Raw genomic sequence first — 15,201 nt, forward strand, 5'->3', positions numbered from 1 at the left:
TTCCCAGACTGACTGATGCGTGCGATGACAGAATTTCTGCTGTTGGGCAAATTAATTTCCCATGGGATCGTGGCCTGATACATAAATATAAAACTGACACGTTTTTACTCAGCTGAAAAGAAAATAGCTCCAGCTTGCATGAGATAACGTTTCCAGGAGATAAGGCAGCAGTTGGAGTGTGAATTGCCATGTGGATCCCATTTTTCCCACAGATCCCTGGTGAGGTTTGTTGGCCGGGCTGTGCAACATCAGCTCTTGATAAGCGCCAGCCTGTGCTAATGCAACGTTTCAGTTCTGCTTCATCTCACCCCACACCTGCCTTTGGCTGGGCAGAGGAAATGGGTGGGTGGGTGGGAGCAGGGAATCTCACTGCCTGGCATATTTGGAATTCCCCACGGGATCTGCCTGGAGCTGTGCTGGTGCTGGGAGGGTCCAGCCCTGAAGCCCCCGAGCTGGGAGGGGGAGGAGATGGACAACTGCTCCTCGAGGAATGACCAAGTCCCAGCTGGGGCAGAGAACGTGGAGCTCCTGTCTCCTCCTCCAGTAAGGGAACCGTCGAGAAAACCACTTGGGGAGTGGAATTCCATGGCTTTGGGCAGGACTGTGCTGGGAACCCGGCGGCTGGAGCTGAGGGCCTGGCTCCTGTCCCACTGCCCTGGGAGCTGCTCTAATCCAGAGCTGTCTGTAAGGCCCCTTTGTGTACAAGCCCTGGTGAGAGGAGGTTGTGATTCCAGGCTGGAGTGGTGGCCCAGTGCCCCCAGGGCCAGGCTGTGTCTGGAGGTTGATCTCAGGCCCTGGAGCCCTGGATCCTTTAGAACATGTGGCAGAAATGAGTGTGTTCCACCAGCAATCCTGAGCTCAGCCCTTATAAATAACCTCTCCCTCTCCCTCTCCCTCCCCTCCCCTCCCCTCCCTTGGGAACCTCAAGATGATTAATTCCTGAAGAATGTTCTTGGAGCTCTGCAGGAGGTGCTGATGGGCTCCACACATGGTGTGAGGGGTTGGGATGCCAGAGCAGAGTTATCTCCAGGCTGTGCAGCCCAGCCTTTGGATAGTTCCTGTGCCCAGGCAGAGCCATTCCCATCCCACCCCATCCCACCCCATCCCATCCCACCCCATCCCATCCCATCCCATCCCATCCCACCCCATCCCATCCCATCCCATCCCATCCCTTCCCATCCCATCCCATCCCTTCCCATCCCACCCCACCCCATCCCATCCCATCCCATCCCATCCCATCCCACCCCATCCCATCCCACCCCATCCCATCCCATCCCATCCCATCCCATCCTCTCTGCTCGGGCCCTCTGCAGTGTCAGATGTCACAGCAGCTCATTTATGAGCTCTCCCCCCCTGCAGACACACCACCAGGAGCTCCCCAGGGATGGGTCAGTGGGTCACTGCAGACCTGCAGCCTGGCTCTGTTTGCCTGGAATGACTTTCCCGTTGCCAGAGGTGCCTGTTGGGACCATCACACTGCCAGGGGTGACCCTCCAGCCATGGGAGACCTTTGGAAAGGCAGACTGGGACCTGCAGTGAAGAGGGAGAGGCACATCCTGGAGCTGCCTGCCTCTGGGAGCACTGGGGGAACAAGGGGTCTCATAGACATCTGGGATGCCAGGAGGCTTGGGGTCAATTTATTGGGATAATCTCAGAGAAAATTCAGTTGTATTTATATCTGCAGCCTCCAGACTAGAGCAGGGTGTCTCTGGAGCCCCAGTGAGGGACCACCACGACCAGAAAAGGAGGTGGGACAGCCTGGGACAAAAGAGGAAGAGTCACACCAGGGGGACAGAGCCAGAGGGTCTCTGGCACAGCACAAATCCTCTGCCAGGGAAACTCACCCCAGGCTCACCCCTGGGTCCCTCTGTTGTGCCCATGGAGGTGGCACCAGCTCCTGGGTACCTCCCTGAGGGTGTGATTTAGCCCTTGGAGAAGCTGCAAGCTCAACACAGGAGCAACATGGTTATACATGGGAGGTCAAACAAAGGGATATATTGATTATTCCTGGTCCTAAACTCCCTAACTAGGAAGCACACTCTGCTTCAAGCAGCTCAGAGCCTAAATGATTAGTAAATCTATATTTATTGTCATAAAGGGCACAATTTTATTTTTTTAATGACAGAAAAAAATGCAAAATCCAGAAAAATTTGAGTAAGGGATAATTTCTTTGTAAATGTTTGCAAAGACACTTTTATTGCAGAGGCTTAAACTGTTCTGCTGTTTCCCTCCCTGCCTGTCTGCTGCCTCTAGTCAGCTAGAATATGCTGACCACTTCCTACCAACCTCAGCAGAGACATTAAAATGTCAAAAATGGTTTATTCTTGCAAGAAAATGTGGGAGAGACCAGACCCACACTCAGACTGCCATCAAGAGAGAGTCATCAGTGAGCTCAGCTCCACTGCCAGACATCAAAAAAATGCACAAAAAAAGGAAGAGTAAGTCATGTATCAGAGGTTATTTGAGGTACAAGATGCAGCAGAAGAGGGTTCTTGGCAGGCATGGATTCCTTGGGATCAGGAGGGCTGGGAGTGGTGCAGCTGGTGGGACTGCAGGGGTCAAGGTGTGACATGTGGGGTGGGACATGTGGGTCCCCAGGTGGTGCTGCACCCCAGGAGAGGGGAGAAGCCCCCCTGCAGGAGGGACTTTGCAGCTGGGAGCAGCCTGGAGGAGAGCCCTGAGCCCTGGGACACTGGGAAGGGGTTGGTTTTGAGGAGCCACTCCTCGTGCAGAGCCCACTCAGTGAGTCACCAGTGGCTCTTCACCAGTCTGGGACCAACCTGGACCCAAGGCAAGTCAAACTGCAGGGAAGAGGTGCTGGACCAAGTCTGGATCAGGGCTTGACTTGCTCATTTCCAGTCCAGGAGGACTTGAGTAGGAGACTTGTAGGTCTATCCAAGCACAGGAGCTGAGATGTTCCCAGGGCTCAGTGAGGGCTAAGAGCTGGTTCCAGATGTGCTGCTCCAGCCTTTCCCACTGCACAGGCACATCCCTCTGGGGCTCAGCCATTGTGAGCTCCTGAGGCCACATTGTCCAAAGAGGAACGTGCTGGGAAGTGGTGCCGTGGGCAAGGAGCTCCTGAAAAGTAGATCTGAGCAAAAAATGCCAAACCTAGAAGGATTTGTGCTTTTTCAGAGCACTCTGCTTGCCAAGTGCATACTTAGAAAGAGCTCTGGGGTGTATTGCAAAATCTGCCCCATTTGGAGTGGGTTTGGAATACTTTAATTCCTCTTTAATGATACTGCCCAGGAAATGACAAAGCTCTGGAAAAACAAACAGATTGGATTCTGGCTGGGCTCATATCAAATTGTCACACACATTTTTTTCATGCAGCTCACTGAATCCCAGCAAACCCCTGCAGCATCCTGCCACAGCTTTTCTTGTTTCTCTGACACTTCTGGCACGAGAATTGGACAATGCAGCAGATTCCAAGGCTCAGTTACATCCAGGTTTGCCCCGTGCTGGAGGGATCTGGTTTGGATGACTCTGCTTTCCCCCTGACACTTGGTATTTTTGCCCTGGGGCCACGTCCTCTGCTGCTCCTGATTCCTGTGCATATCCACTGCCAGGGAAGTTGCAGGGTAAGGCCATTTTCAGTGGGAAAAGATTTATCTAAATACTGTAGCCACATGAAGTACCCACTGCTCATGGAATGCTTGGTAGGAATAGCTGGGTGTTGAGTATTCCATTCCAGGGACTTCTCAGAGCTGAGCAATCTGCACTAGGGAAAAGGAAATAAAATAAAACATTGGTGTTCTTCCAGTGGTTAATGGGTAAATATTAATCTGTTTTGAGGTTTTGTGGGGTTATAGCTTTTAAAACAGAACATTGAGAACCTTTGTGCTATGTTGGGGTCATGCACGAGAGGAGGCTACACTTGAAAAAATCCACATTTGATTTATTAGCATTAATTTGAGCCACAGCAAGAGGGGAGACCCAGGGAAGGAATCAGGTCTAACCTGGGCCTGCAAACAGTGAAATGCAAGGTCTGGGATAAAGCAGGGCTTTTGTGAAAGCAAATCTTGCAGCTACAAGTCCCAGGTGGAGCCACAGTGGGACCTGAACAATGTCCCTGTGAGCCCAAGGCAAAACACAGGACTAGGGGCAGGGACAGGAGCCCTCCAGAGCTGGGGCATGTCTGGGGGTGGGATTTGATTCAGGGCAGCTCTGCCTCCAAGGGACACAGTGGGAAATCCCAGCTCCTCCAGGGGGGTGGGATGGGGCCCTGATGGAGTGGGAAGGGAAGTGCAGGGTGGGAGCAATGAGCTGCAGCCCCAAGCAGGGGAAGATGAGCCAAACATCTGGGCCAGCATCTGATTCATCTGCTCTGCAGCCTGCAAGTGGATTCAGACAAACCCCAGAGCAGTGCTGGGGGCTGTGTGGGCTCATGAATTCCCTGGAACCAGGGGATGTTGTGGCTCCGGCTCCTCACAGGAGGGAGGAACATCACAGGTGCTTGTACCCCACTGGTGGGGTCACAGAGGCACAGAATCACAGGGGCTTCTGAGCTGGAAGGGACCCACAAGGGTCCCTGAGTCGATGTCCCACCTGGGAGGGCAGCAGGACAGCCTGGCATCCCCTGCAGTCCCAAACCACTGCAGGTCCCTGGTGTGTGCAGGTGCTTTGCATCCCTCTTGGAGGGCACAGTGGAGGCACAGGGGTAGGAACAAGGGCAGGGAGTGGGTGGATGTCTTCTGTAGGGCTCTCCATGGACAGCCAGCAAGGCCTGGTGTCTCTCCACACCTCCAGGGTCAAGGCTGCTGCTTTGCTTCACCAACACAGGCTTCACTGGGTCATGGAGAGGGATCTTCCAGCAGGGCAGAGCCCTGGGACAGTGTGGTGTGGGATGTCCCAGGGAAGCTGATCCACCTGAGCAGGATCCAAGGGCTGAGAGCAGCCGGGATGAGCAGCAGGACAGGGAGCCTGCTCCGAGCCAGCCCACACTGCAGCCCACCAGGCTTCCTCCCCCTGCCTGGGCAAGTCCCTTGGGGGGTCACAGCAGCAGGTCCTGCAGGGCTGGGGCAGGGCACATCCCTGGATCCGGCTGCAGCTCCAACACTGTTTCTTTGCTCTCTCCCTTTGGATTTGACACAAAAATTCTGTGGTGCTTCTTCCTTCCCCACCATCTGATACAAAATGAGTGTCTTTCCTCTTCCCCTGGCAATCAGTGGCACAGCAGCAAAGCATTGGGTTTGGGAGCCTTCATCAGAGCACTTGGGCTGTGAGCAGAAAACTGGAGCCACAAATGTGGGAATTCCTCCCTGGGAAGAGGGTGAGGAGGGGCTGCCAGTTCCTATCAGCCATCAGCAGTCAGGGGCATGAGCAGGAGATTCTGATTTCCTCCAGGACCTTCAGACATCAGCCTGGGTGAAGGAGCTCATTAAAAGCAACTAATTGCTGCAGTCATTTGTGAAATGAATTTTTCAAGGTTAATTTAGTTGAGCACTGAGAGCCCTCCATTTAGCTCTGAAGAGGGTGAGCAGCACATGCCACACAGCCCCCACCCCTGCTGCACCCCTGCTCTGGGGACAGACCATCCAGGATGGGCAGCTCCAATCTGGAGCATTCTCTGGGACTGCCAACAGGGAAACCCAGCCCAGAGGATGCAAAGTGCTGGTCCCACGATGGCAGGGTGACCAGCAGGCCAGCTTGGTTTGTGCTTGATGCAGGCACCAGCTTTGCTTTGTCTTGAGATGAGCAATCCCTTCAGAAGTCCTTTTAACCACTGCAGGAACACAGGAATACTGGGGAAAGCAGAGCCTGAAACATGAAGTGTTCAGTTAAACTTTACTGTTCACCTCCCTTATCCCATTTCCCCTTTGCCATGGAGTTTCCATAAAGCAAATCTCCCTGTCTGATGGACTGCCAGGTGACATTAAAGACAGCAGGAACTCTCTCTGGGGGCAAAGGAGACATTTTCTGGAACTGGAGTGGTGCTTGGTGGTGGAATCATTTTCTGCTCCTTGCAGACTAAAAGCAAGTTCAGGGAAGAAAACAAGTGCAAAGCCTTTCCTGACCTGTCATTTCAGGTCCAGGGTGGGGGTTCTACCAGCCTTTACTGTCTCCTTTGTGAATGGCCATGCAAAACAGCCTGGGCAGGGGTTTCAGTGCTGTGGGACACTGAAGATGAGGTCTGTGCCACGTAGGAGCAGTGGGGACCTCTGTCCATCTGTCACAGAATCACAAGATATGCTGAGTTGGAAGGAACCCACAAGGATCATCCAGTCCAACTCCTGGCCCTGCACAGGCCCATCCCCAAGAGTCACCCCCTGTGCCCCAGAGGATCAGCCAAACCCTCCTGGAGCTCTGGCAGCCTTGGGGCTGTGCCCACTGCCCTGGGGAGCCTGGGCAGTGCCCAACCAGCCTCTGGGGGAAGAACCTTTGCCTGAGATCCAACCTGAGCCTGCCCTGACACAGCTCCAGCCATTCCCTGGGGTCCTGTCACTGGTTCACTCTCTGTGCATTTGGAATCACGTCCCCCTTGGAAGGAAACAGCTGCAGAGCCCAGTTTTGAGTGTTCCAGGGCACAGGGAGCACCCTGAGCCCCAGCACCCTCCCACCCTGCACATTGAGGTGCCCATCCCACCAAGGGGCTGCCCCCCTGCCAGACCCCCTTGGCCAAGGTATGTGTGAGGGAATGCTGGAGTGGAGCTGGTGCAGCTCCACTTGTCCCACCCCAGCACAGACCCAGTGTGGTGTCAGGCTGCTGGGAAACAGGCTGTTCAGTGGGTGTATCCTGTGTTTACACAGACCCGCCAGCTGTGACACTGCAGATGTTTCCTGTCTCCCTGGAACTGCAAAGAGCCATTTGGTGGCTGGAAGTGGTTCCTGGAATGAAGCCATGGATTTGGGCTCCCAGAGAGCACCTGAGCTCCAGCGAGCAGGACGTGCCCGGGCAGTGACCACCTCACCCTGTCCAGGGGAGTGCCCGTCTGTGGCCAGGCTGGAGAGGCAGCTCCAAGGAGGAAAGGTGAGCTCTGGGGCCAGAGCAGGCTTGGCTGTCCCCTGGAATGAGTCCAGCTCCCCCAGGGAGGGACGGGGCCGTGCAGGATGTGGGGATCTGCAGGTAGGCAGGAAGATCCCACGTGAGCAGGATGGGAGGATGTGACTGTATTTACTGTGGGCCTTTGTTGAGTCTCTGTCTTTTCCTTCTCTGGACCCTAGGAGTTGAACATTCCCATCTCTTCTGGCTGAAGTCTGCATTTAGGAAATACATAAAAGCCTTTTCTGTCCTGGGGACAACCTCCTGGCAAGGCTGGGTGAAAACCTGCTCCATTTCTTTGCCTGAACAATCTGCTGTGCAGCAAAGACACCAAAGAGCAGCTGTGAACACACAGGGCAAAACTGTTGGGAAGCTGAGCTGGGCAGTCACAGCCCAGTGGGCCTTTTCTCCAGGATGAGTCATGTGAAACAGGACTGGTTTTCTGGTCTCAAGGCCAGCCTCTGGTCTAGGGCTGTGGCTCTCACTAGCCAGACACCCAACCAGGGAGTCACAGCCCAAATCTCCAGGTGAGGTGGTACCATCCTAGACCTTTCCACCCAAAGGCTGTTGGAAGCTCCCAGAGAGGAATTCTGCTGTTCCACCTGTGAGTCCTGGCCTCTGGGAGGCTCACAGGCCACAGGAGGCAGCAGGAGAGGCAACTCCTTTCAGAGCTCCCCTGGTGCTCTCACCACACAAGATCTGAGGTTCAGAGGCACCTCTGGCCCAACCCCTGCTCCCAGTGGGACACCAGAAATCAGGCAGCTGAGTACTGTGGTCAGGATACCTCCAAGGATGGAAGTTCCTCAGCCTCACTGGTTCCTGCTCCAGGGTCCAGCCACCCTCATGCTGAAAGGGATTCTTTTGCTAAATCTCATCAGAATTTCCGTGTTTGTCATTTGTGTTTGGTGCCTTTTTCAGTGTTTGCCTCTGAAGAGAGATCATTGCTGCTGTCCCTGCACCCTTCCATGAGGGGTTTGAAGACAGAAGGCCACCAGACCTCCCTTCACCTGCTCCAGGCTCAAGAAATCCACCTTTCCAACCTGTGTTATGTGTCCCACACCTTCCTGGGCCTCAGCACTGAGCTCTCTCCACTTTGTCAGTGTTGTGCTTGTTCTTGGGGCCCCCCAAATTGCACAGAGTTAATTCAGAAGTGTCCCAACAAGTGCCATATAGAGGGGTACAATTCATTCTCTCTCCTGATGCTCTCCAGTCTTCCTCAATCGCATCTGTGGAGTCTCTTGGGAGCCACAAGTGCTGCATGAGGACCATGATGGGACCTTGGCACACACCACTCAGAAGCCCCTTGCCTGAGGAAGGGCACCAGGGATGGTTTGCTTTTAACCAGTTCAGCATTAATGAGTCTCAACATGTTTCTCTAACTGGAAAAACATGAGAAGCCTTGCAGCAGTAAGTCCTATGTTCATCCCATTTTGAAAAGCCAAGCCTAACGAGCAGGACACGGAGTGGGATGGAAACACTGACAGCTTTGCTTTGCTTTGCCATTTAATAGCAAAAAATCCAGCACACCCTATTCATCTGCATCTCCTACTCTTTTCCCATCTTGCCAGCTTTCCAAGACTCTGAAGCTGCTTTGGAGCCTGTGGTGGATTTTCCCCTCTGCTGTAGGACCATCGTGGCCACCACCCCTCCTGTTGTGTCTCCCCCGAGGTGTCTGAAGTTCTTGGGCTGTTGCCACCTGGGATTCATTCCAGTGGCAGAGCTGCAGTGAGGAAGAGGCCCTGGGCAGGGCAGGGGGGTCCGTGTTTGTTCCTCAGAAATGCTGAGGAGCACCCAGGGGAAGGGCAGGGGGTACCAGATCCACTCCTGGAATGTCAGCTGGCCTGGGTCAGACTGCCCAGGCTGAGCTGGCCACTGCCAGAGGAGAAGGTGTGCAAGCCCAGGGCCAGAGCCACGTCCTCAATGGGATATTAACAGTCCATGGGATGGGAGAGCCAAATCCTCCCCTCTGCCTGGTTTGCTGGTGTGGAGCTGGAGCAACCAGCCTGTTCCCACCCACCCAGACAGGACTCAGAGATGCTCTGGGTTCTGTTGTGTTCTGTCAGAGCCCTTCCCAAGGGATGGAAAAGAACTGCAGTGCCAAGAGTTGTGTCTTTCCTGTCCCTCAAATGAGGAACCTGGGACAGCAGATTGTTTTGCTTCTGCCATGGTTTCTCTGTCCCCTCTCATCACAAACCCAGGCAGATGTTGGGAACAGCTCCCGGGCAGAGCAGAGAACAGCTGGTGGGGCCTTCATGGACAACCTTCACTTTGCAAAGCTGCTGTGCTCCAGAGGCACTGCTGGAGCCAACCTCCTTTTCCTACCTGCACAGCTTTGCTGCTGTCAGAGCTGGGATTTTGGAGAGCCATGGCAGGGCTGATCGAGGGCTTTAGTTCCAAGTTTTCCTCCTGTGCCTCTGAGCTGCAGTGAACCCTTCCCTGGCTCTTTGGCTTCTCTCTCCAGTGACAAACCACTGGAGCAGGGACTGTCTGGGCATGACCATGTCCTCATCTGGGCTGACCTGAACACTTTTCCAGAAGCAAATATTTCCTCTGCTGTCTCATGCACTGTGGAGCTGGAGCAGGTCCTGGGCAAGGATGCCACCCTCAGTGAGGATTTCTACCTGCACTATTGCAGACAAACTCTCTTCCTGCCAGCACAGAAATGTGGAGGCAAATTCCCTCCCGACAGACTGAAGGAGCCAGTGGCTCTCAGGGAGCAGGAATGCTCCCTGTTGGGAGCAGCTGACCAGCAGGCCTGGCTCCTCTGGGGACACAGGGACAACTGGCTTGTTGCTGGTGGACTCAGCTGTCACCTCAGACAGCCCATCCACTTCTCCATGCCTGATTTCTCCAGACTCCAGGAGGACACAGGATTCAGAGCAGGGTGGATCCCCTCCAGCAGCCCCAGGGGAGGCACACTGGGTACTTGGTGGACAGTTTTAAGCTGTGGTCAAGTCCAGGGAAGACTGTCCTTGTGCCCTCTGTCCCTGCAGGGCACCCAGGACCCTGGACAGGGAGCTGAAGCACAGACTGCTCTGTCTCTTGGTGTCCTGGGGTGACAACCCTTGGTGTCCTTCCCATTCTGGAGGGGACTACTGGCTCCAGGACCTGTGCTGTGCATCTGGAGCTGTGGGGCTGCAAACTTAGCTTGGATGCTGCATGGGGGAAGGTGAAGGGGGGCAGGAATTGTACCCCAAATCATTCATCTGCCTACCAGTCTGTGGGACAGCCTCAGCCATGCCCAGCCCTCCCTGCCTGCCACCCATCCTGCCTGGGGCAGCTCTGCAGAGCCCCCTCACTCTGCCCCAGGGCTGCCAGGAACACCAGGCATGGAGGATGCCTGGATGCTCCAAACCAGAGGAGGTGAAAAACTCACAGGGATTGAAACCAGAACTGGAGGATTTAGCCACTGTTCTGGGAATGCCTCCTCGGGGCCAGTGCCCTCAGCACCCACCTGCATTTCCCACCCTCAGCCGTGCAATCCCACCCCCAGTGATGGGAGCTGTGGGGAACGGGGCTCTGAGGGAGCACTGCTGACGCATTCCCAACAAAAACGGTGTTAACTTCCCAGCAAAGGCCACGGGGAAGCAAAGAGGAGGGAAGGAACTGAGAACAAGAGACAAAAGCACAAGCGGAGCGCTTCGGTCTGGCAGCAGGAGTGCTGTGCTGGGAAAACCCTCGGATTCATTGCAAGAGTTCTGGCACGCTGAGGGAAGAGGGGAACAAGGCCCTGGACAGTTTCTAAGAAGTGATGGTTCCCTGAGTCTTTTTCCTGGGATTTTCTGCCTGATGGGGATTTTCTGTGTGGTGGGGCTGAGGGGACGTGGGGACATGTGATGTGGGTGCCCTCCTGAGCTGCAGCCTGAGAAGAGATCCAGCTCCCCACAGTGGGTGTCCCTCGGGAAAAGCTGCAAAAGCAAATATGGGGGGGAATTTCAGGGGTGGGAAGTGGCACAGCAGTTCCTGGGGGTGCTGGGCCAACCTGGGAATCCTGATCATCCCCAGCCTGGGGAGCACAGTGGGGGTGAGTATCTGACCCTCTCCAAGGCCAGGGCTTGTAGCAGCTGTGTCCCAGCACAGATCTGTCTCCTGGCCTGGTAAGTGTCCATATCCAGGGTGGCTTGGCTAAAGCAGCTCTTGTGCAATAGAAAATGACCCTGGAGATCCTTTTGGAGAAATGCACCATGCCCATTCCCAGGGAAACCCCTGCCCTCTCCAGCTCTCAGAGCTCCTTGCAACCCTCCTTGGATTCACAGGTGCCGGGCAGGGAGGACCAGAGCAACCCCAGCATAAACCTGGGTCATCTCCTCCCTGCTCCATCATGTCACACAGCCCTGGTGAGAGTGGGGTGGGCTGTGATGACTCCATGAGGACTCCTCTGTACCCACAGAGGTGCCTCTCAGCAGCAAAGGGAGGATGGTTCCCTTTGGCTGCCCCACCAGGACACCAGCAATGGGCCAGTGGTGCCATGTGCCCCTGGATGATGGGCAAGGCTGGGCAGGGATGTCCTCCTCCCTGGGGCCCTGTGGCACACGACTGGGACCAGCCCAGCAACCTGGCTGCCTTCCTGCATGGGCCTTGTCTGGCTCTCCTCCTCCTGACTGTTTGAGCCATTCCAAAAAATGTGCACTGAAAATGTCACTGCTGCAGTCCCTGGGAAAATGAGAGCATTGATTCAGGCTGATAAATGGCATCCCCACTTAAAAACATGTGAACCTTCTGCCACCTCCTGCTTCCACTCCCCTGGGAGCAGCAGAGCTCCCAGTGCAGGATCCCACCCACAGCAGGGCTGTGTTTTGGCTCAGCACCCTCTGAAAACTGGGGAGAGGGTTCCTGTGCCTCCAGATGGATTCCCAAATGGAATCCCAAATGGAAGTGTGCTGGAACTGTGATCCCAGGAGCTCAGGCTCCAGCCAGCTTCATCCCATCCCAGGAGCAGTGCTGGGGAGGTGTCTCAGGCAGGAACAGGCTCCACTCCTGCTGTGGATCTGTTCCCCAATGTCCAAGGGGACCTGCTGGGGCCACTTGCCCTGGGGCTCCCAGGTCCATCCTCAGTCCTTGGAGCAATTCCCTTCTCAGAGGGGGAGCAGGAGGGGCACAGAGCTGCCTGCCCAGGGAGCAGGAATGTGCTGTGGGATTCCCCCTCCTGCCTCCGGGTGCAGGTTGCTCCCAGCTCTCACAACAGGCTCAGCACTCTGCAAACAGAATTCAGCCACAACCCAGAACACATTACTGAAAAACAAACAACAGACACATTCTTCTCCTGAATTCTGGGGCTCTTTCTGCTTCTGATCTCCCAGACAGACCCTGGCAGCCCACATCCTCAGGGAAGGCTTGGTTTGAGTTCCTGCAGCCTCAGTGTGAGCTCAGTCCCACCCCGGGATGTGCACAGGGGTGGCCAAAGGTGGCTTTTTGCTTCTTCACCCAGAGGCAGAGTGAGGCATGAACCACCTCCACCTGCCCAGGTTCCTGTGTTCCCAAACTTCTCCTGGGTTCCAAGGCAAGCCCTTCCTTGGCTGGCTGTGCAAGATTGCTTGAAAGATTCAGCGGCCTTGGGGCATCTTGTGCTGAACTGCTGAGCCCTGGTGTCTACCCTTGCTCCTCAGCTTCAGAACAGGGCTCTGCCAAGCTCATGCAGTGCCTCCTGCTCCTCGTGAGAGCCTTCATCCCACAGAGGGGACACAGCCCCAAACAGGAGGGTGGAGGGGACCCAGCAGGCACATGAGCCATGGATCCACAGAGCTGTGCCTCCCGACCCACCATGTGCCATCCTGATGATCAGGCTGGGCCCTGGCTTTAGATGTGCCCCAGTCCCTGCTGCCCGGGGCCAGGCAGGAGCCCTGGGAACAGGTTTACTCCTCAGGGAGCGGGAGGACAGTCAGCAACATCCCAGGGCTCCCGCGGCCAAGGTGCTGCGGATGATCCGGGTGGTGATCCAGGGAGTGAAGGAGCCTTGGAGGAACAGGCGTTTGCCTCGCAGGCAGCCCCTTGTGGCAGGTTTGCACATGCTTTCCCACTCCGAAATGCTGCCGGAGGTTTCCATCCCAGGGAGCCCTTTTGTGAGCGGCAGCTGTATGTAAATAAGAAGGGGAATTGGTGGGTGGCAGGGAATTCCCACGAGGATCAGGATAGAAGGCCCTGGGGAAGGGTCTGTGATGGTATCAGGGCTCTGCCAGTGCTGCTCCACCCATTGCACCTGCTGCTGTGGGTTGCACACAACTGCACAGTTGTAGGGGAAGGGAGATTCTCCATGCCCAGGGCAATCTCCAGCAGCTAGAAGGGATCCCAGCAGCAGGAAAGGCAGAGAGGCACGGAGAGAGGCAGGATGTGGAGCAACCCCCTCAGCAGGAGACAGGATGGTGAGGAGCGTGAGGGCACCTCATGCTGCCCATTCTCTCCCCAGAGCTGACTCCAGCAGCTCCCCTGACTGTGCTCTCCTGGACACTTCCCACGGGCAACTTCTACCCCTGTATCCTGGAAATGTATCCCCTACAGCCTCTTCAGCAACCCTGTGGATTGATACAGGCAGCATCAGCCCAGGGCTCTCCTTGTGTCCTGGGCTTGGTAAAGGTTGGTGGGGAAAACACTGGCTGCATCCCAGCATTCGGCTCTTCCAGAGCTCAACAGATCATGGCAAGGTCCCCCCGTCCGTCCCTTGGCTCTACCCTGACCCTGACCAGCCGGTTTTGGGGGGTGCAGAGGGAACACAGCTGCCTTTACCACCCCAGGAGCTGAAGCTCCCATGCAGGACCCCACAGAGATCCATCCTGGGCTGTCCCCGACTGCAGCTCCTCGGGGAAGCAGGAGAGAGCTGACACCGTCTCCAAGAGCTGCTGTGCTCCCTGGGATCATCGCTTCCCTGGATGTTCAGACCTTACGGCGAGCTGGGGACTGGGGCTTGTGCTGAGCTCCGGTGCGTGGGTGTCTCCTCTCCTCACTGTCCAAACGCGCTGCTGTTTTTCCCAGATCCTGGCGATGGCATCACCTCCTCACTGTTGGGAATGTGCGGTGAGGGGCTGGAGGCGCACGGCTTTCCCCATCCTCCGCACCCTGGATGAGGCGTGTTCTGGTGGAAAACAAAGAGATGCCACATTTAAAAACGTGCTTTTCGTCATTTCCAGCTTGAAGCCTCCGGAGCCTCGGCAATTCCTGGGAGCTCTGGGACCCTCCTGTCCCCAGCCCCGTGTCCTGCTGCCCCTCGGCTGCCGGGGAGGCAGGACGGGGTTGGCACACGGGGACACGGGCAGGGCATCCCGAGGGCTCATCCCAATTCCCACCCCGAGCCGAGGCGTTGCTATCTTTTTATCCCAGTTGGCCAAAATGAAGGGAGCTGGGAGGTTCCCACAAAAGGCTCCTGGCTCATCCAAACTTGGTATTATTTTATACATTTTAACAAACAAGGGGCATCAGTGTTCGCTAGTTGCCGATGACATCGCTGTATTGATTTTGTTTTTTTATTAGTTAGCAAACCCCTGTTTGCCCGGTGTATCCCTCCCTTCCCGAGCGGATCAGCGGCAGGCGCAGCTCTTCCCTCCGCTGGAGCCGGGGTCCACATTTCTCTTGGGACGATCTTCCCTTTTCCTCAAAGCAAAGGATCAGCCGCGCGCACACCGCTCGGGTGCAATCGCTGATTCCTGACTGTGCTGACCAACAGCTCCCAAACAGCTGGAAAGCTGCGTTCAGATCCGGGGGGATGGGCTCCAATCCCGGGGGGCTCCGGGACCCCACGGACGCCCGGGAACGGACCCGGGACACGGGTATGGAACCGAGGGGCGGGGCCTGGGTACGGCGGGCGTGGCCTAGGGTGGAGTGGGCGGTGCCCGGGCTATGGGCGGAGTCGAGGTTAAAGTCGGCGGGCTCGGTGTGTGGGCGGGGCCGTGGCTCAAGAGGGCGTGACCGAGGCCGAGGGGGCGGGATCACAACTTAAGAAGGCGGGGCCTGATTTCGGAGTGGGCGGTGCGTGGTCGGGGACGGGGCCAAGGCCGGAGGGGCGGGGCCTGGCTCAAGGACGCGGGCCGGTCCCTCGTGGCCGGTCCCACCGTGGGCCCGGTCGCAGCAGCAGCTCCGTCCATCCGGCACTCGCAGCGCTGCAGAGGCCAGGACCTGCGCTCCCGCGGCGCTCCGCTGTCCTGCTGTGACCCCGCTCGGCCGGACGGGAGCGCGGGGCCCGGCCCCTGCAGCGCCCGCCATGTCCGGGCACCGCCCGCCGCCCCTGGCCC

At 56.4% G+C, this 15,201-nt stretch overlaps 1 long non-coding RNA gene across 1 annotated transcript; it reads left to right on the forward strand.

The window, feature by feature from the left end:
* Positions 1–7,156: 7,156 nt before the first annotated feature.
* LOC135424433 (uncharacterized) lies at positions 7,157–8,513 on the forward strand. Its single transcript, XR_010435223.1, has 2 exons — positions 7,157–7,259; positions 7,901–8,513. It is a non-coding gene; the product is annotated as an uncharacterized LOC135424433 (long non-coding RNA).
* Positions 8,514–15,201: the final 6,688 nt, after the last annotated feature.

This window comes from Pseudopipra pipra, chromosome 19, assembly GCF_036250125.1.
Source record: "Pseudopipra pipra isolate bDixPip1 chromosome 19, bDixPip1.hap1, whole genome shotgun sequence".
Classification (NCBI taxonomy): domain Eukaryota; kingdom Metazoa; phylum Chordata; class Aves; order Passeriformes; family Pipridae; genus Pseudopipra; species Pseudopipra pipra.